Below are 18,365 nucleotides of genomic sequence, written 5' to 3'. Positions count from 1 at the left end.
GTTACTTACGGCCACACCACCCGGAATATGCCCAACCTCGTCTGATCTTGGAAGCCAAGCAGGGTTGGGCCTGGTTAGTACTTGGATGGGAGACCGCTTGGGAATACCAGGTGCTGTAAGCTTTTTCTCTTCTCTCTACCACCTGCATGTCTTTTGTTGCAACGTCTGATCACCCTGTGACACATGAGGAAGTTGGTCATCTTCAGCTGCTGCTGCTTTGTTGGCAGACACGAAGTGATCTTAGAGTCTCATTTTCAGCTGGAGAAAATTATCACGTCAGGGAACAAGATGTGCCCACTATATATCAGCCTTTTTCGGCAATTATCTTGTTACATAGAGGAACCATATGATTCCATTGCCTATATAATGCACATTTGTCACAGAGATTGTTGCTTACGGCCAAACCACCCTGAATATGTCTGACCTCGTTTGATCTCAGAAGCCAAGGAGGGTTGGGCCTGGTTAGTACTTTGATGAGAGACCGCTTGGGAATACCAGGTGCTGTAAGCTTTTTCTCTTCTCTCTACCACCTGCATGTCTTTTGTTGCAACGTCTGATCGCCCTGTGACAAATGAGGAAGTTGGTCATCTTCAGCTGCTGCTGCTTTGTTGGCAGACATGAAGTGATCTGAGAGTCTCAGTTTCAGTTGCAGAGAATGATCACATCAGAGAAGATGATTTACCCGCTACACATCAGCCTTTCTCGGCAATTATCTGGTTGCATAGAGGAACCGTATGATTCCAGTACCTATATAATGCACATTTGTCAGAGACATTGCTGCTTACGGCCACACCACCCGGAACATGCCTGACCTCGTCTGATCTCGGAAGCCAAGCAGGGTTGGGCCTGGTTAGTACTTGGATGGGAGACCACTTAGGGATACCAGGTGCTGTAAGCTTCTTCTCTACTCTCTACCACCTTCATGTCTTTTGTGGCAACGTCTGATCCTCCTGTGACACATGAGGAAGTTGGTAATCTTCAGTTGCTGCTGCTTCTTTGTTGGCAGACACGAAGTGATCTGAGAGTCTCAATTTCAGCTGCAGAGAATAATCACATCAGGGAAGAAGATGTGCCCACTACAAGTCAGCCTTTCTCGGCAATTATCTGGTTACATAGAGGAACTGTATGATTCCAGTACCTATATAATGCACATTTGTCAGAGACATTGCTGCTTACGGCCACACCACCCGGAACATGCCTGACCTCGTCTGATCTCGGAAGCCAAGCAGGGTTGGGCCTGGTTAGTACTTGGATGGGAGACCACTTGGGAATACCAGGTGCTGTAAGCTTCTTCTCTACTCTCTACCACCTGCATGTCTTTTGTTGCAACGTCTGATCGCCCTGTGACACATGAGGAAGTTGGTCATCTTCAGCTGCTGCTGCTTTGTTAGCAGACACGAAGTGATCTGAGAGTCTCAATTTCAGCTGCAGAGAATAATCACATCAGGGAAGAAGATGTGCCCACTACAAGTTAGCCTTTCTCGGCAATTATCTGGTTACATAGAGGAACTGTATTATTCCAGTACCTATATAATGCACATTTGTCACAGACATTGTTGCTTACGGCCACACCACCCTGAACATGCCCGACCTCGTCTGATCTCGGAAGCCAAGCAGGGTTGGGCCTGGTTAGTACTTGGATGGGAGACCACTTAGGGATACCAGATGCTGTAAGCTTCTTCTCTACTCTCTACCACCTTCATGTCTTTTGTGGCAACGTCTGATCCTCCTGTGACACATGAGGAAGTTGGTAATCTTCAGTTGCTGCTGCTTCTTTGTTGGCAGACACGAAGTGATCTGAGAGTCTCAATTTCAGCTGCAGAGAATAATCACATCAGGGAAGAAGATGTGCCCACTACAAGTCAGCCTTTCTCGGCAATTATCTGGTTACATAGAGGAACTGTATGATTCCAGTACCTATATAATGCACATTTGTCAGAGACATTGCTGCTTACGGCCACACCACCCGGAACATGCCTGACCTCGTCTGATCTCGGAAGCCAAGCAGGGTTGGGCCTGGTTAGTACTTGGATGGGAGACCACTTGGGAATACCAGGTGCTGTAAGCTTCTTCTCTACTCTCTACCACCTGCATGTCTTTTGTTGCAACGTCTGATCGCCCTGTGACACATGAGGAAGTTGGTCATCTTCAGCTGCTGCTGCTTTGTTAGCAGACACGAAGTGATCTGAGAGTCTCAATTTCAGCTGCAGAGAATAATCACATCAGGGAAGAAGATGTGCCCACTACAAGTTAGCCTTTCTCGGCAATTATCTGGTTACATAGAGGAACTGTATTATTCCAGTACCTATATAATGCACATTTGTCACAGACATTGTTGCTTACGGCCACACCACCCTGAACATACCCGAGCTCGTCTGATCTTGGAAGCCAAGCAGGGTTTGGCCTTGTTAGTACTTGAATGGGAGACAGCTTGGGAATACCAGGTGCTGTAAGCTTTTTCTCTTCTCTCAACCACCTGCATGTCTTTTGTTGCAACGTCTGACCACCCTGTGACACATGAGGAAGTTGGTCATCTTCAGCTGCTGCTGCTTTGTTGGCAGACACGAAGTGATCTGAGAGTCTCATTTTCAGCTGGAGAGAATAATCACGTCAGGGAAGAAGATGTGCCCACTATTTATCAGCCTTTCTCGGCAATTATCTGGTTATATAGAGGAAACGTATGATTCCAGTACCTATACAATTTACATTTGTCACAGACATTGTTGCTTACGGCCACACCACCCTGAATATGCCCGACCTCGTCTGATCTCGGAAGCCAAGCAGGGTTGTGCCTGGTTAGTACTTGGATGGGAGACCGCTTGGGATTATCAGGTGCTGTAAGCTTTTTCTCTTCTCTCAACCACCTGCATGTCTTTTGTTGCAACGTCTGATCACCCTGTGACACATGAGGAAGTTGGTCATCTTCAGCTGCTGCTGCTTTGTTGGCAGACACGAAGTGATCTTAGAGTCTCATTTTCAGCTGGAGAAAATTATCACGTCAGGGAACAAGATGTGCCCACTATATATCAGCCTTTTTCGGCAATTATCTTGTTACATAGAGGAACCATATGATTCCATTGCCTATATAATGCACATTTGTCACAGAGATTGTTGCTTACGGCCAAACCACCCTGAATATGTCTGACCTCGTCTGATCTCAGAAGCCAAGGAGGGTTGGGCCTGGTTAGTACTTTGATGAGAGACCGCTTGGGAATACCAGGTGCTGTAAGCTTTTTCTCTTCTCTCTACCACCTGCATGTCTTTTGTTGCAACGTCTGATCGCCCTGTGACACATGAGGAAGTTGGTCATCTTCAGCTGCTGCTGCTTTGTTGGCAGACATGAAGTGATCTTAAAGTCTCATTTTCAGCTGGAGAAAATTATCACGTCAGGGAACAAGATGTGCCCACTACATATCAGCCTTTCTTGGCAATTATATGGTTGCATAGAGGAACCGTATGATTCCAGTACCTATATAATGCACATTTGTCACAAACATTGTTACTTACGGCCACACCACCCGGAATATGCCCAACCTCGTCTGATCTTGGAAACCAAGCAGGGTTGGGCCTGGTTAGTACTTGGATGGGAGACCGCTTGGGAATACCAGGTGCTGTAAGCTTTTTCTCTTCTCTCAACCACCTGCATGTCTTTTGTTGCAACGTCTGATCACCCTGTGACACATGAGGAAGTTGGTCATCTTCAGCTGCTGCTGCTTTGTTGGCAGACATGAAGTGATCTGAGAGTCTCAGTTTCAGTTGCAGAGAATGATCACATCAGAGAAGATGATTTACCCGCTACACATCAGCCTTTCTCGACAATTATCTGGTTGCATAGAGGAACCGTATGATTCCAGTACCTATATAATGCACATTTGTCAGAGACATTGCTGCTTACGGCCACACCACCCGGAACATGCCTGACCTCGTCTGATCTTGGAAGCCAAGCAGGGTTGGGCCTGGTTAGTACTTGCATGGGAGACCACTTGGGAATATCAGGTGCTGTAAGCTTCTTCTCTACTCTCTACCACCTTCATGTCTTTTGTGGCAACGTCTGATCCTCCTGTGACACATGAGGAAGTTGGTCATCTTCAGCTGCTGCTGCGTCTTTGTTGGCAGACACGAAGTGATCTGAGAGTGTCAATTTCAGCTGCAGAGAATAATCACATCAGGGAAGAAGATGTGCCCACTACAAGTCAGCCTTTCTCGGCAATTATCTGGTTACATAGAGGAAGTGTATGATTCCAGTACCTATATAATGCACATTTGTCACAGATATTGTTGCTTACGGCCACACCACCCTGAATAAGCCCGACCTTGTCTGATCTTGGAAGTCAAGCAGGTTTGGGCCTGGTTAGTACTTGGATGGGAGACTGCTTGGGAATACCAGGTGCTGTAAGCTTTTTCTCTTCTCTCTACCACCTGCATGTCTTTTGTTGCAACGTCTGATCACCCTGTGACACATGAGGAAGTTGGTCATCTTCAGCTGCTGCTGCTTTGTTGGCAGACACAAAGTGATCTGAGAGTCTCATTTTCAGCTGGAGAGAATTATCACGTCAGGGAAGAAGATGTGCCCACTACATATCAGCCTTTCTCGGCAATTATCTGGTTACATAGAGGAAGTGTATGATTCCATTGCCTATATAATGCACATTTGTCACAGAGATTGTTACTTACGGACAAACCACCCTGAATATGTCTGACCTTGTCTGATCTCGGAAGCCAAGGAGGGCTGGTTCTGGTTAGTACTTTGATGGGACACCGCTTGGGAATACCAGGTGCTGTAAGCTTTTTCTCTTCTCTCTACCACCTACATGTCTTTTGTTGCAATGTCTGATCGCCCTGTGACACATGAGGAAGTTGGTCATCTTCAGCTGCTGCTGCTTTGTTAGCAGACACGAAGTGATCTGAGAGTCTCAGTTTCAGCTGCAGAGAATAATCACATCAAGGAAGAAGATGTGCCCACAACAAGTTAGCCTTTCTCTGCAATTATCTGGTTACATAGAGGAACTGTATTATTCCAGTACCTATATAATGCACATTTTTCACAGACATTGTTACTTACGGCCACACCACCCTGAATATGCCCGACCTCGACTGATCTCGGAACCCAAGCAGGGTTGGGCCTGGTTAGTACTTGAATGGGAGACCCCTTGGGAATGCCAGGTGCTGTAAGCTTTTTCTCTTCTCTCTACCACCTGCATGTATTTTGTTGCAAGGTCTGATCGCCCTGTGACACATGAGGAAGTTGGTCATCTTCAGCTGCTGCTGCTTTGTTGGCAGACACGAAGTGATCTGAGAGTCTCATTTTCAGCTGGAGAGAATAATCACGTCAGGGAAGAAGATGTGTCCACTATTTATCAGCCTTTCTCTGCAATTATCTGGTTATATAGAGGAAACGTATGATTCCAGTACCTATACAATTTACATTTGTCAGAGACATTGTTGCTTACGGCCACACCACCCTGAATATGCCCGACCTCGTCTGATCTCGAAAGCCAAGCAGGGTTGTGCCTGGTTAGTACTTGGATGGGAGACCGCTTGGGATTATCAGATGCTGTAAGCTTTTTCTCTTCTCTCAACCACCTGCATGTCTTTTGTTGCAACGTCTGATCACCCTGTGACACATGAGGAAGTTGGTCATCTTCAGCTGCTGCTGCTTTGTTGGCAGACACGAAGTGATCTTAGAGTCTCATTTTCAGCTGGAGAAAATTATCACGTCAGGGAACAAGATGTGCCCACTATATATCAGCCTTTTTCGGCAATTATCTTGTTACATAGAGGAACCATATGATTCCATTGTCTATATAATGCACATTTGTCACAGAGATTGTTGCTTACGGCCAAACCACCCTGAATATGTCTGACCTAGTTTGATCTCAGAAGCCAAGGAGGGTTGGGCCTGGTTAGTACTTTGATGAGAGACCGCTTGGGAATACCAGGTGCTGTAAGCTTTTTCTCTTCTCTCTACCACCTGCATGTCTTTTGTTGCAACGTCTGATCGCCCTGTGACACATGAGGAAGTTGGTCATCTTCAGCTGCTGCTGCTTTGTTGGCAGACATGAAGTGATCTGAGAGTCTCAGTTTCAGTTGCAGAGAATGATCACATCAGAGAAGATGATTTACCCGCTACACATCAGCTTTTCTGGGCAATTATCTGGTTGCATAGAGGAACCGTATGATTCCAGTACCTATATAATGCACATTTGTCAGAGACATTGCTGCTTACGGCCACACCACCCTGAACATGCCCGACCTCGTCTGATCTCGGAAGCCAAGGAGGGTTGGGCCTGGTTAGTACTTGGATGGAAGACCTCTTGGGAATACCAGGTGCTTTAAGCTTTTTCTCTTCTCTCTACCACCTGCATGTCTTTTGTTGCAACGTCTGATCACCCTATGACACATGAGGAAGTTGGTCATCTTCAGCAGCTGCTGCTGCTTTGTTGGCTGACACGAAGTGATATGAGAGTCTCATTTTCAGCTGGAGAGAATAATCACGTCAGGGAAGAAGATGTGCCCACTATTTATCAGCCTTTCTCGGCAATTATCTGGTTATATAGAGGAAACGTATGATTCCAGTACCTATACAATTTACATTTGTCACAGACATTGTTGCTTACGGCCACACCACCCTGAATATGCCCGACCTCGTCTGATCTCGGAAGCCAAGCAGGGTTGTGCCTGGTTAGTACTTGGATGGGAGACCGCTTGGGATTATCAGGTGCTGTAAGCTTTTTCTCTTCTCTCAACCACCTGCATGTCTTTTGTTGCAACGTCTGATCACCCTGTGACACATGAGGAAGTTGGTCATCTTCATTTTCTGCTGCTTTGTTGGCAGACACGAAGTGATCTTAGAGTCTCATTTTCAGCTGGAGAAAATTGTCACGTCAGGGAACAAGATGTGCCCACTACATATCAGCCTTTCTTGGCAATTATATGGTTGCATAGAGGAACCGTATGATTCCAGTACCTATATAATGCACATTTGTCACAGACATTGTTACTTACGGCCACACAACCCTGAATATGCCCAACCTCGTCTGATCTTGGAAGCCAAGCAGGGTTGGGCCTGGTTAGTACTTGGATGGGAGACCGCTTGGGAATACCAGGTGCTGTAAGCTTTTTCTCTTCTCTCAACCACCTTCATGTCTTTTGTTGCAACGTCTGATCACCCTGTGACACATGAGGAAGTTGGTCATCTTCAGCTGCTGCTGCTTTGTTGGCAGACACGAAGTGATCTTAGAGTCTCATTTTCAGCTGGAGAAAATTATCACGTCAGGGAACAAGATGTGCCCACTATATATCAGCCTTTTTCGGCAATTATCTTGTTACATAGAGGAACCATATGATTCCATTGCCTATATAATGCACATTTGTCACAGAGATTGTTGCTTACGGCCAAACCAACCTGAATATGTCTGACCTCGTCTGATCTCAGAAGCCAAGGAGGGTTGGGCCTGGTTAGTACTTTGATGAGAGACCGCTTGGGAATACCAGGTGCTGTAAGCTTTTTCTCTTCTCTCTACCACCTGCATGTCTTTTGTTGCAACGTCTGATCGCCCTGTGACACATGAGGAAGTTGGTCATCTTCAGCTGCTGCTGCTTTGTTGGCAGACATGAAGTGATCTGAGAGTCTCAGTTTCAGTTGCAGAGAATGATCACATCAGAGAAGATGATTTACCCGCTACACATCAGCCTTTCTCGGCAATTATCTGGTTGCATAGAAGAACCGTATGATTCCAGTACCTATATAATGCACATTTGTCAGAGACATTGCTGCTTACGGCCACACCACCCGGAACATGCCTGACCTCGTCTGATCTCGGAAGCCAAGCAGGGTTGGGCCTGGTTAGTACTTGGATGGGAGACCACTTGGGAATACCATGTGCTTTAAGCTTCTTCTCTACTCTCTACCACCTTCATGTCTTTTGTGGCAACGTCTGATCCTCCTGTGACACATGAGGAAGTTGGTCATCTTCAGCTGCTGCTGCTTCTTTGTTGGCAGACACGAAGTGATCTGAGAGTCTCAATTTCAGCTGCAGAGAATAATCACATCAGGGAAGAAGATGTGCCCACTACAAGTCAGCCTTTCTCGGCAATTATCTGGTTACATAGAGGAACTGTATGATTCCAGTACCTATATAATGCACATTTGTCACAGATATTGTTGCTTACGGCCACACCACCCTGAATAAGCCTGATCTTGGAAGTCAAGCAGGTTTGGGCCTGGTTAGTACTTGGATGGGAGACTGCTTGGGAATACCAGGTGCTGTAAGCTTTTTCTCTTCTCTCTACCACCTGCATGTCTTTTGTTGCAACGTCTGATCACCCTGTGACACATGAGGAAGTTGGTCATCTTCAGCTGCTGCTGCTTTGTTGGCAGACACAAAGTGATCTGAGAGTCTCAGTTTCAGCTGAAGAGAATGATCACATCAAGAAGGAAGATGTGCCCACTAAGAGTCAGCCTTTCTCGGCAATTATCTGGTTGCATAGAGGAACCGTATGATTCCAGTACCTATATAATGCACATTTGTCAGAGACATTGCTGCTTACGGCCACACCACCCGGAACATGCCTGACCTCGTCTGATCTTGGAAGCCAAGCAGGGTTGGGCCTTGTTAGTACTTGAATGGGAGACAGCTTGGGAATACCAGGTGCTGTAAGCTTTTTCTCTTCTCTCAACCACCTGCATGTCTTTTGTTGCAACGTCTGACCACCCTGTGACACATGAGGAAGTTGGTCATCTTCAGCTGCTGCTGCTTTGTTGGCAGACATGAAGTGATCTGAGAGTCTCAGTTTCAGTTGCAGAGAATAATCACATCAGAGAAGATGATTTACCCGCTACACATCAGCCTTTCTCGGCAATTATCTGGTTGCATAGAGGAACCGTATGATTCCAGTACCTATATAATGCACATTTGTCAGAGACATTGCTGCTTACGGCCACACCACCCGGAACATGCCTGACCTCGTCTGATCTTGGAAGCCAAGCAGGGTTGGGCCTGGTTAGTACTTGGATGGGAGACCACTTGGGAATACCAGGTGCTGTAAGCTTCTTCTCTACTCTCTACCACCTTCATGTCTTATGTGGCAACGTCTGATCCTCCTGTGACACATGAGGAAGTTGGTCATCTTCAGCTGCTGCTGCTTCTTTGTTGGCAGACACGAAGTGATCTGAGAGTCTCAGTTTCAGCTGCAGAGAATAATCACATCAGGGAAGAAGATGTGCCCACTACAAGTCAGCCTTTCTCGGCAATTATCTGGTTACATAGAGGAAGTGTATGATTCCAGTACCTATATAATGCACATTTGTCACAGATATTGTTGCTTACGGCCACACCACCCTGAATAAGCCCGACCTTGTCTGATCTTGGAAGTCAAGCAGGTTTGGGCCTGGTTAGTACTTGAATGGGAGACTGCTTGGGAATACCAGGTGCTGTAAGCTTTTTCTCTTCTCTCTACCACCTGCATGTCTTTTGTTGCAACGTCTGATCACCCTGTGACACATGAGGAAGTTGGTCATCTTCAGCTGCTGCTGCTTTGTTGGCAGACACAAAGTGATCTGAGAGTCTCATTTTCAGCTGGAGAGAATTATCACGTCAGGGAAGAAGATGTGCCCACTACATATCAGCCTTTCTCGGCAATTATCTGGTTACATAGAGGAAGTGTATGATTCCATTGCCTATATAATGCACATTTGTCACAGAGATTGTTACTTACGGACAAACCACCCTGAATATGTCTGACCTTGTCTGATCTCGGAAGCCAAGGAGGGCTGGTTCTGGTTAGTACTTTGATGGGACACCGCTTGGGAATACCAGGTGCTGTAAGCTTTTTCTCTTCTCTCTACCACCTACATGTCTTTTGTTGCAATGTCTGATCGCCCTGTGACACATGAGGAAGTTGGTCATCTTCAGCTGCTGCTGCTTTGTTAGCAGACACGAAGTGATCTGAGAGTCTCAGTTTCAGCTGCAGAGAATAATCACATCAAGGAAGAAGATGTGCCCACAACAAGTTAGCCTTTCTCTGCAATTATCTGGTTACATAGAGGAACTGTATTATTCCAGTACCTATATAATGCACATTTTTCACAGACATTGTTACTTACGGCCACACCACCCTGAATATGCCCGACCTCGACTGATCTCGGAACCCAAGCAGGGTTGGGCCTGGTTAGTACTTGAATGGGAGACCCCTTGGGAATGCCAGGTGCTGTAAGCTTTTTCTCTTCTCTCTACCACCTGCATGTATTTTGTTGCAAGGTCTGATCGCCCTGTGACACATGAGGAAGTTGGTCATCTTCAGCTGCTGCTGCTTTGTTGGCAGACACGAAGTGATCTGAGAGTCTCATTTTCAGCTGGAGAGAATAATCACGTCAGGGAAGAAGATGTGTCCACTATTTATCAGCCTTTCTCTGCAATTATCTGGTTATATAGAGGAAACGTATGATTCCAGTACCTATACAATTTACATTTGTCAGAGACATTGTTGCTTACGGCCACACCACCCTGAATATGTCTGACCTCGTCTGCTCTCAGAAGCCAAGGAGGGTTGGGCCTGGTTAGTACTTGGATGAGAGACCGCTTGGGAATACCAGATGCTGTAAGCTTTTTCTCTTCTCTCTACCACCTGCATGTCTTTTGTTGCAACGTCTGATCACCCTGTGACACATGAGGAAGTTGGTCATCTTCAGCTGCTGCTGCTTTGTTGGCAGACACAAAGTGATCTGAGAGTCTCAGTTTCAGCTGCAGAGAATAATCACGTCAGGGAAGAAGATGTGCCCAGTACACATCAGCCTTTCTCGGAAATTAACTGGTTGCATAGAGGAACCGTATGATTCCAGTACCTATATAATGCACATTTGTCAGAGACATTGTTGCTTACGGCCACACCACCCTGAACATGCCCGACCTCGTCTGATCTCGGAAGCCAAGGAGGGTTGGGCCTGGTTAGTACTTGGATGGAAGACCTCTTGGGAATACCAGGTGCTTTAAGCTTTTTCTCTTCTCTCTACCACCTGCATGTCTTTTGTTGCAACGTCTGATCACCCTATGACACATGAGGAAGTTGGTCATCTTCAGCAGCTGCTGCTGCTTTGTTGGCAGACACGAAGTGATCTGAGAGTCTCAGTTTCAGCTGAAGAGAATGATCACATCAAGAAGGAAGATGTGCCCACTAAGAGTCAGCCTTTCTCGGAAATTATCTGGTTACATAGAGGAAGTGTATGATTCCAGTACTTATATAATGCACATTTGTCACAGAAATTGTTCCTTACGGCCACACCACCCTGAATATGCCCGACCTCGTCTGATCTCGGAAGCCAAGGAGGGTTGGGCCTGGTTAGTACTTCAATGGGAGACTGCTTGGGAATACCAGGTGCTGTAAGCGTTTTCTCTTCTCTCTACAACCTGCATGTCTTTTGTTGCAACGTCTGATCACCCTGTGACACATGAGGAAGTTGGTCATCTTCAGCTGCTGCTGCTTTGTTTGAAGACACGAAGTGATCTGAGAGTCTCAGTTTCAGCTGAAGAGAATAATCACGTCAGGGAAGAAGATGTGCCCACTACACATCAGCCTTTCTCAGCAATTATCTGGTTACATAGAGGAACCGTATGATTCCTGTACTTATATAATGCACATTTGTCACAGACATTGTTGCTTACGGCCACACCACCCTCAATATGCCTGACCTCGTCTGATCTCGGAAGCCAAGCAGGGTTGGGCCTGGTTAGTACTTGGGTGGGAGACCGCTTGAAAATACCATTTGCTGTAAGCTTTTTCTCTTCTCTCTACAACCTGCATGTCTTTTGTTGCAACGTCTGATCACCCTGTGACACATGAGGAAGTTGGTCATCTTCAGCTGCTGCTGCTGCTTTGTTGGCAGACATGAAGTGATCTGAGAGTCTCAGTTTCAGCTCCAGAGAATAATCACATCAAGGTGGAAGATGTGCCCACTAAGAGTCAGCCTTTCTCGGCAATTATCTGGTTACATAGAGGAAGTGTATGATTCCAGTACCTATATAATACACATTTGTACCAGATATTGTTGCTTACCGCCACACCACCCTGAATAAGCTCGACCTCGTCTGATCTCGGAAGCCAAGCAGGATTGGGCCTGGTTAGTTCTTGAATGGGAGACCGCTTGCGAATACCAGGTGCTGTAAGCTTTTTCTCTTCTCTCTACCACCTGCATGTCTTTTGTTGCAACGTCTGATCACCCTGTGACACATGAGGAAGTTGGTCATCTTCAGCTTCTGCTGCTTTGTTGGCAGACACGAAGTGATCTGAGAGTCTCAGTTTCAGCTGAAGAGAATGATCACATCAAGAAGGAAGATGTGCCCACTAAGAGTCAGCCTTTCTCGGCAATTATCTGGTTACATAGAGGAAGTGTATGATTCCAGTACCTATATAATACACATTTGTCACAGAGATTGTCGCTTACGGCCACACCACCCTGAATATAATATGCCCGATCTCGTCTGATCTCGGAAGCCAAGCAGGGTTTTGCCTGGTTAGTACTTGGGTGGGAGACTGCTTGGGAATACCAGGTGCTGTAAGCTTTTTCTCTTCTCTCTACCACCTGCATGTCTTTTGTTGTAACATCTGATCACCCTGTGACACATGAGGAAGTTGGTCATCTTCAGCTGCTGCTGCTTTGTTGGCAGACACAAAGTGATCTGAGAGTCTCAGTTTCAGCTGCAGAGAATAATCACATCAGGGAAGAATATATGCCCACTACACATCAGCCTTTCTCGGCAATTATCTGGTTACATAGAGGAACTGTATGATTCCAGTACCTATATAATGCACATTTGTCAAAGACTTTGTTGCTTACGGCCACACCACCCTGAACATATCCGACCTTGTCCGATCTCGGAAGCCAAGCACGGTTGGGCCTGGTTAGTACTTGGATGGGAGACTGCTTTGGAATACCAGGTGCTGTAAGCTTTTTCTCTTCTCTCGACCACCTGCATGTCTTTTGTTGTAACATCTTATCACCCTGTGACACATGAGGAAGTTGGTCATCTTCAGCTGCTGCTGCTTTGTTGGCAGACACGAAGTGATCTGAGAGTCTCAGTTTCAGCTGCAGAGAATTATCACATCAGGGAAGAAGATGTGCCCACTACAAGTCAGCCTTTCTCTGCAATTATCTGGTTACATAGAGGAACTGTATGATTCCAGTACCTATATAATGCACATTTGTCACAGTTATGGTTGCTTACGGCCACACCACCCTGAACATGCCTGACCTCGTCTGATCTCGGAAGCCAAGCAGGGTTGGGCCTGGTTAGTACTTGAATGGGAGACCACTTGGGAATACCAGGTGCTGTAAATTTTTTCTCTTCTCTCTACCACCTGCATGTCTTTTGTTGCAATGTCTGATCGCCCTGTGACACATGAGGAAGTTGGTCATCTTCAGCTGCTGCTGCTTTGTTGGCAGACACGAAGTGATATGAGAGTCTCAGTTTCAGCTGGAGAGAATAATCACGTCAGGGAAGATGTTTCCACTACTTATCAGCCTTTCTTGGCAATTATCTGGTTGCATAGAGGAACCGTATGATTCCAGTACCTATACAGTTTATATTTGTCACAGACATTGTTGCTTACGGCCACACCACCCTGAATATGCCCGACCTCGTCTGATCTTGGAAGCCAAGCAGGGTTGGGCCTGGTTAGTACTTGGATGGGAGACCGCTTGGGAATACCAGGTGCTGTAAGCTTTTTCTCTTCTCTCAACCACCTGCATGTCTTTTGTTGCAACGTCTGATCACCCTGTGACACATGAGGAAGTTGGTCATCTTCAGCTGCTGCTGCTTTGTTGGCAGACACGAAGTGATCTTAGAGTCTCATTTTCAGCTGGAGAAAATTATCACGTCAGGGAACAAGATGTGCCCACTACATATCAGCCTTTCTCGGCAATTATCTTGTTACATAGAGGAACCATATGATTCCATTGCCTATATAATGCACATTTGTCACAGAGATTGTTGCTTACGGCCAAACCACCCTGAATATGTCTGACCTCGTCTGCTCACAGAAGCCAAGGAGGGTTGGGCCTGGTTAGTACTTGGATGAGAGACCGCTTGGGAATACCAGGTGCTGTAAGCTTTTTCTCTTCTCTCTACCACCTGCATGTCTTTTGTTGCAACGTCTGATCACCCTGTGACACATGAGGAAGTTGGTCATCTTCAGCTGCTGCTGCTTTGTTGGCAGACACAAAGTGATCTCAGAGTCTCAGTTTCAGCTGCAGAGAATAATCACATCAGGGAAGAAGATATGCCCACTACACATCAGCCTTTCTCGGCAATTATCTGGTTACATAGAGGAACTGTATGATTCCAGTACCTATATAATGCACATTTGTCAAAGACTTTGTTGCTTACGGCCACACCACCCTGAACATATCCGGCCTTGTCCGATCTCGGAAGCCAAGCACGGTTGGGCCTGGTTAGTACTTGGATGGGAGACTGCTTTGGAATACCAGGTGCTGTAAGCTTTTTCTCTTCTCTCTACCACCTGCATGTCTTTTGTTGTAACATCTGATCACCCTGTGACACATGAGGAAGTTGGTCATCTTCAGCTGCTGCTGCTTTGTTGGCAGACACAAAGTGATCTGAGAGTCTCAGTTTCAGCTGCAGAGAATAATCACATCAGGGAAGAATATATGCCCACTACACATCAGCCTTTCTCGGCAATTATCTGGTTACATAGAGGAACTGTATGATTCCAGTACCTATATAATGCACATTTGTCAAAGACTTTGTTGCTTACGGCCACACCACCCTGAACATATCCGACCTTGTCCGATCTCGGAAGCCAAGCACGGTTGGGCCTGGTTAGTACTTGGATGGGAGACTGCTTTGGAATACCAGGTGCTGTAAGCTTTTTCTCTTCTCTCTACCACCTGCATGTCTTTTGTTGCAACGTCTGATCACCCTGTGACACATGAGGAAGTTGGTCATCTTCAGCTAATGCTGCTTTGTTGGCAGACACAAAGTGATCTGAGAGTCTCAGTTTCAGCTGCAGAGAATAATCACATCAGGGAAGAAGATATGCCCACTACAAGTCAGCCTTTCTCGGCAATTATCTGGTTACATAGAGGAACTGTATGATTCCAGTACCTATATAATGCACATTTGTCAAAGACTTTGTTGCTTACGGCCACACCACCCTGAACATATCCGACCTTGTCCGATCTCGGAAGCAAAGCACGGTTGGGCCTGGTTAGTACTTGGATGGGAGACTGCTTTGGAATACCAGGTGCTGTAAGCTTTTTCTCTTCTCTCTACCACCTGCATGTCTTTTGTTGTAACATCTGATCACCCTGTGACACATGAGGAAGTTGGTCATCTTCAGCTGCTGCTGCTTTGTTGGCAGACACAAAGTGATCTGAGAGTCTCAGTTTCAGCTGCAGAGAATAATCACATCAGGGAAGAATATATGCCCACTACACATCAGCCTTTCTCGGCAATTATCTGGTTACATAGAGGAACTGTATGATTCCAGTACCTATATAATGCACATTTGTCAAAGACTTTGTTGCTTACGGCCACACCACCCTGAACATATCCGACCTTGTCCGATCTCGGAAGCCAAGCACGGTTGGGCCTGGTTAGTACTTGGATGGGAGACTGCTTTGGAATACCAGGTGCTGTAAGCTTTTTCTCTTCTCTCGACCACCTGCGTGTCTTTTGTTGCAAAGTCTGATCACCCTGTGACACATGAGGAAGTTGGTCATCTTCAGCTGCTGCTGCTTTGTTGGCAGACACGAAGTGATATGAGAGTCTCAGTTTCAGCTGGAGAGAATAATCACGTCAGGGAAGATGTTTCCACTACTTATCAGCCTTTCTTGGCAATTATCTGGTTGCATAGAGGAACCGTATGATTCCAGTACCTATACAGTTTATATTTGTCACAGACATTGTTGCTTACGGCCACACCACCCTGAATATGCCCGACCTCGTCTGATCTTGGAAGCCAAGCAGGGTTGAGCCTGGTTAGTACTTGGATGGGAGACCGCTTGGGAATACCAGGTGCTGTAAGCTTTTTCTCTTCTCTCAACCACCTGCATGTCTTTTGTTGCAACGTCTGATCACCCTGTGACACATGAGGAAGTTGGTCATCTTCAGCTGCTGCTGCTTTGTTGGCAGACACGAAGTGATCTTAGAGTCTCATTTTCAGCTGGAGAAAATTATCACGTCAGGGAACAAGATGTGCCCACTACATATCAGCCTTTCTCGGCAATTATCTTGTTACATAGAGGAACCATATGATTCCATTGCCTATATAATGCACATTTGTCACAGAGATTGTTGCTTACGGCCAAACCACCCTGAATATGTCTGACCTCGTCTGCTCACAGAAGCCAAGGAGGGTTGGGCCTGGTTAGTACTTGGATGAGAGACCGCTTGGGAATACCAGGTGCTGTAAGCTTTTTCTCTTCTCTCTACCACCTGCATGTCTTTTGTTGCAACGTCTGATCACCCTGTGACACATGAGGAAGTTGGTCATCTTCAGCTGCTGCTGCTTTGTTGGCAGACACAAAGTGATCTCAGAGTCTCAGTTTCAGCTGCAGAGAATAATCACATCAGGGAAGAAGATATGCCCACTACACATCAGCCTTTCTCGGCAATTATCTGGTTACATAGAGGAACTGTATGATTCCAGTACCTATATAATGCACATTTGTCAAAGACTTTGTTGCTTACGGCCACACCACCCTGAACATATCCGGCCTTGTCCGATCTCGGAAGCCAAGCACGGTTGGGCCTGGTTAGTACTTGGATGGGAGACTGCTTTGGAATACCAGGTGCTGTAAGCTTTTTCTCTTCTCTCTACCACCTGCATGTCTTTTGTTGTAACATCTGATCACCCTGTGACACATGAGGAAGTTGGTCATCTTCAGCTGCTGCTGCTTTGTTGGCAGACACAAAGTGATCTGAGAGTCTCAGTTTCAGCTGCAGAGAATAATCACATCAGGGAAGAATATATGCCCACTACACATCAGCCTTTCTCGGCAATTATCTGGTTACATAGAGGAACTGTATGATTCCAGTACCTATATAATGCACATTTGTCAAAGACTTTGTTGCTTACGGCCACACCACCCTGAACATATCCGACCTTGTCCGATCTCGGAAGCAAAGCACGGTTGGGCCTGGTTAGTACTTGGATGGGAGACTGCTTTGGAATACCAGGTGCTGTAAGCTTTTTCTCTTCTCTCTACCACCTGCATGTCTTTTGTTGTAACATCTGATCACCCTGTGACACATGAGGAAGTTGGTCATCTTCAGCTGCTGCTGCTTTGTTGGCAGACACAAAGTGATCTGAGAGTCTCAGTTTCAGCTGCAGAGAATAATCACATCAGGGAAGAATATATGCCCACTACACATCAGCCTTTCTCGGCAATTATCTGGTTACATAGAGGAACTGTATGATTCCAGTACCTATATAATGCACATTTGTCAAAGACTTTGTTGCTTACGGCCACACCACCCTGAACATATCCGACCTTGTCCGATCTCGGAAGCCAAGCACGGTTGGGCCTGGTTAGTACTTGGATGGGAGACTGCTTTGGAATACCAGGTGCTGTAAGCTTTTTCTCTTCTCTCGACCACCTGCGTGTCTTTTGTTGCAAAGTCTGATCACCCTGTGACACATGAGGAAGTTGGTCATCTTCAGCTGCTGCTGCTTTGTTGGCAGACACGAAGTGATCTGAGAGTCTCAGTTTCAGCTGCAGAGAATTATCACATCAGGGAAGAAGATGTGCCCACTACAAGTCAGCCTTTCTCTGCAATTATCTGGTTACATAGAGGAACTGTATGATTCCAGTACCTATATAATGCACATTTGTCACAGTTATGGTTACTTACGGCCACACCACCCTGAATATGCCCGACCTCATCTGATCTCGGAAGCCAAGCAGGTTTGGACCTGGTTAGTACTTGGATGGTAGACTGTCTGGGAATACCAGGTGCTGTAAGCTTTTTCTCTTCTCTCTACCACCTGCATGTCTTTTGTTGAAACGTCTGATCACCCTGTGACACATGAGGAAGTTGGTCATCTTCAGCTGCTGCTGCTTTGTTGGCAGACACAAAGTGATCTGAGAGTCTCAGTTTCAGCTGCAGAGAATAATCACATCAGGGAAGAAGATGTGCCCACTACAAGTTAGCCTTTCTCGGCAATTATCTGGTTACATAGAGGAACTGTATTATTCCAGTACCTATATAATGCACATTTGTCACAGACATTGTTGCTTACGGACACACCACCCTGAACATGCCCGACCTCGTCTGATCTTGGAAGCCAAGCAGGGTTGGGCCTTGTTAGTACTTGAATGGGAGACAGCTTGGGAATACCAGGTGCTG

At 46.3% G+C, this 18,365-nt stretch overlaps 6 non-coding genes and 40 pseudogenes across 6 annotated transcripts; all 46 read left to right on the top strand.

Annotated features, from left to right (window-relative positions):
* The first annotated feature begins 3 nt into the window (after positions 1-3).
* Positions 4-122, top strand: LOC140298978 (5S ribosomal RNA). The gene has a single exon (XR_011914570.1). It is a non-coding gene; the product is annotated as a 5S ribosomal RNA (ribosomal RNA).
* A 269-nt stretch (positions 123-391) lies between these two features.
* Positions 392-510, top strand: LOC140273787 (5S ribosomal RNA; annotated as a pseudogene).
* Positions 511-779: 269 nt separating this feature from the next.
* On the top strand, positions 780-898 carry LOC140309713 (5S ribosomal RNA; annotated as a pseudogene).
* Positions 899-1,170: 272 nt separating this feature from the next.
* LOC140297600 (5S ribosomal RNA) lies at positions 1,171-1,289 on the top strand. The gene has a single exon (XR_011913321.1). It is a non-coding gene; the product is annotated as a 5S ribosomal RNA (ribosomal RNA).
* A 269-nt stretch (positions 1,290-1,558) lies between these two features.
* Positions 1,559-1,677, top strand: LOC140299929 (5S ribosomal RNA; annotated as a pseudogene).
* A 272-nt stretch (positions 1,678-1,949) lies between these two features.
* LOC140297599 (5S ribosomal RNA) lies at positions 1,950-2,068 on the top strand. The gene has a single exon (XR_011913320.1). It is a non-coding gene; the product is annotated as a 5S ribosomal RNA (ribosomal RNA).
* Positions 2,069-2,337: 269 nt separating this feature from the next.
* LOC140292708 (5S ribosomal RNA) lies at positions 2,338-2,456 on the top strand (annotated as a pseudogene).
* A 269-nt stretch (positions 2,457-2,725) lies between these two features.
* On the top strand, positions 2,726-2,844 carry LOC140304784 (5S ribosomal RNA; annotated as a pseudogene).
* Positions 2,845-3,113: 269 nt separating this feature from the next.
* LOC140267366 (5S ribosomal RNA) lies at positions 3,114-3,232 on the top strand (annotated as a pseudogene).
* Positions 3,233-3,501: 269 nt separating this feature from the next.
* On the top strand, positions 3,502-3,620 carry LOC140298716 (5S ribosomal RNA). The gene has a single exon (XR_011914337.1). It is a non-coding gene; the product is annotated as a 5S ribosomal RNA (ribosomal RNA).
* Positions 3,621-3,889: 269 nt separating this feature from the next.
* On the top strand, positions 3,890-4,008 carry LOC140314223 (5S ribosomal RNA; annotated as a pseudogene).
* Positions 4,009-4,280: 272 nt separating this feature from the next.
* LOC140272390 (5S ribosomal RNA) lies at positions 4,281-4,399 on the top strand (annotated as a pseudogene).
* Positions 4,400-5,056: 657 nt separating this feature from the next.
* Positions 5,057-5,175, top strand: LOC140307573 (5S ribosomal RNA; annotated as a pseudogene).
* Positions 5,176-5,444: 269 nt separating this feature from the next.
* LOC140291604 (5S ribosomal RNA) lies at positions 5,445-5,563 on the top strand (annotated as a pseudogene).
* A 269-nt stretch (positions 5,564-5,832) lies between these two features.
* On the top strand, positions 5,833-5,951 carry LOC140291637 (5S ribosomal RNA; annotated as a pseudogene).
* A 269-nt stretch (positions 5,952-6,220) lies between these two features.
* Positions 6,221-6,339, top strand: LOC140306968 (5S ribosomal RNA; annotated as a pseudogene).
* A 272-nt stretch (positions 6,340-6,611) lies between these two features.
* Positions 6,612-6,730, top strand: LOC140304778 (5S ribosomal RNA; annotated as a pseudogene).
* A 269-nt stretch (positions 6,731-6,999) lies between these two features.
* On the top strand, positions 7,000-7,118 carry LOC140300107 (5S ribosomal RNA; annotated as a pseudogene).
* A 269-nt stretch (positions 7,119-7,387) lies between these two features.
* LOC140289871 (5S ribosomal RNA) lies at positions 7,388-7,506 on the top strand (annotated as a pseudogene).
* A 269-nt stretch (positions 7,507-7,775) lies between these two features.
* Positions 7,776-7,894, top strand: LOC140279697 (5S ribosomal RNA; annotated as a pseudogene).
* Positions 7,895-8,166: 272 nt separating this feature from the next.
* LOC140295976 (5S ribosomal RNA) lies at positions 8,167-8,275 on the top strand (annotated as a pseudogene).
* Positions 8,276-8,544: 269 nt separating this feature from the next.
* LOC140294381 (5S ribosomal RNA) lies at positions 8,545-8,663 on the top strand (annotated as a pseudogene).
* A 269-nt stretch (positions 8,664-8,932) lies between these two features.
* Positions 8,933-9,051, top strand: LOC140299503 (5S ribosomal RNA; annotated as a pseudogene).
* Positions 9,052-9,323: 272 nt separating this feature from the next.
* On the top strand, positions 9,324-9,442 carry LOC140284698 (5S ribosomal RNA; annotated as a pseudogene).
* A 657-nt stretch (positions 9,443-10,099) lies between these two features.
* On the top strand, positions 10,100-10,218 carry LOC140307566 (5S ribosomal RNA; annotated as a pseudogene).
* A 269-nt stretch (positions 10,219-10,487) lies between these two features.
* On the top strand, positions 10,488-10,606 carry LOC140291380 (5S ribosomal RNA; annotated as a pseudogene).
* Positions 10,607-10,875: 269 nt separating this feature from the next.
* On the top strand, positions 10,876-10,994 carry LOC140306962 (5S ribosomal RNA; annotated as a pseudogene).
* Positions 10,995-11,266: 272 nt separating this feature from the next.
* LOC140277334 (5S ribosomal RNA) lies at positions 11,267-11,385 on the top strand (annotated as a pseudogene).
* A 269-nt stretch (positions 11,386-11,654) lies between these two features.
* On the top strand, positions 11,655-11,773 carry LOC140293298 (5S ribosomal RNA; annotated as a pseudogene).
* Positions 11,774-12,045: 272 nt separating this feature from the next.
* Positions 12,046-12,164, top strand: LOC140292742 (5S ribosomal RNA; annotated as a pseudogene).
* A 269-nt stretch (positions 12,165-12,433) lies between these two features.
* LOC140279625 (5S ribosomal RNA) lies at positions 12,434-12,557 on the top strand (annotated as a pseudogene).
* Positions 12,558-12,826: 269 nt separating this feature from the next.
* On the top strand, positions 12,827-12,945 carry LOC140318673 (5S ribosomal RNA; annotated as a pseudogene).
* A 269-nt stretch (positions 12,946-13,214) lies between these two features.
* On the top strand, positions 13,215-13,333 carry LOC140299255 (5S ribosomal RNA; annotated as a pseudogene).
* A 266-nt stretch (positions 13,334-13,599) lies between these two features.
* LOC140273895 (5S ribosomal RNA) lies at positions 13,600-13,718 on the top strand. The gene has a single exon (XR_011908066.1). It is a non-coding gene; the product is annotated as a 5S ribosomal RNA (ribosomal RNA).
* A 269-nt stretch (positions 13,719-13,987) lies between these two features.
* LOC140291907 (5S ribosomal RNA) lies at positions 13,988-14,106 on the top strand (annotated as a pseudogene).
* A 269-nt stretch (positions 14,107-14,375) lies between these two features.
* LOC140285384 (5S ribosomal RNA) lies at positions 14,376-14,494 on the top strand (annotated as a pseudogene).
* A 269-nt stretch (positions 14,495-14,763) lies between these two features.
* Positions 14,764-14,882, top strand: LOC140318666 (5S ribosomal RNA; annotated as a pseudogene).
* A 269-nt stretch (positions 14,883-15,151) lies between these two features.
* On the top strand, positions 15,152-15,270 carry LOC140267272 (5S ribosomal RNA; annotated as a pseudogene).
* Positions 15,271-15,539: 269 nt separating this feature from the next.
* On the top strand, positions 15,540-15,658 carry LOC140318658 (5S ribosomal RNA; annotated as a pseudogene).
* A 266-nt stretch (positions 15,659-15,924) lies between these two features.
* Positions 15,925-16,043, top strand: LOC140298520 (5S ribosomal RNA). The gene has a single exon (XR_011914160.1). It is a non-coding gene; the product is annotated as a 5S ribosomal RNA (ribosomal RNA).
* A 269-nt stretch (positions 16,044-16,312) lies between these two features.
* On the top strand, positions 16,313-16,431 carry LOC140291906 (5S ribosomal RNA; annotated as a pseudogene).
* A 269-nt stretch (positions 16,432-16,700) lies between these two features.
* LOC140285373 (5S ribosomal RNA) lies at positions 16,701-16,819 on the top strand (annotated as a pseudogene).
* A 269-nt stretch (positions 16,820-17,088) lies between these two features.
* On the top strand, positions 17,089-17,207 carry LOC140267266 (5S ribosomal RNA; annotated as a pseudogene).
* A 269-nt stretch (positions 17,208-17,476) lies between these two features.
* LOC140318643 (5S ribosomal RNA) lies at positions 17,477-17,595 on the top strand (annotated as a pseudogene).
* Positions 17,596-17,864: 269 nt separating this feature from the next.
* LOC140319513 (5S ribosomal RNA) lies at positions 17,865-17,983 on the top strand (annotated as a pseudogene).
* A 269-nt stretch (positions 17,984-18,252) lies between these two features.
* Positions 18,253-18,365, top strand: part of LOC140292815 (5S ribosomal RNA) — a 119-nt pseudogene continuing 6 nt past the window's right edge.

This window comes from Leuresthes tenuis, unplaced genomic scaffold (assembly GCF_036924035.1).
Source record: "Leuresthes tenuis unplaced genomic scaffold, fLeuTen1.0.hap1 SCAF_1, whole genome shotgun sequence".
In the NCBI taxonomy this organism is placed as follows: Eukaryota; Metazoa; Chordata; class Actinopteri; order Atheriniformes; family Atherinopsidae; genus Leuresthes; species Leuresthes tenuis.
Note: the sequence above shows the minus strand (reverse complement) of the source record. Positions and strands in the feature narration are given on the sequence as shown.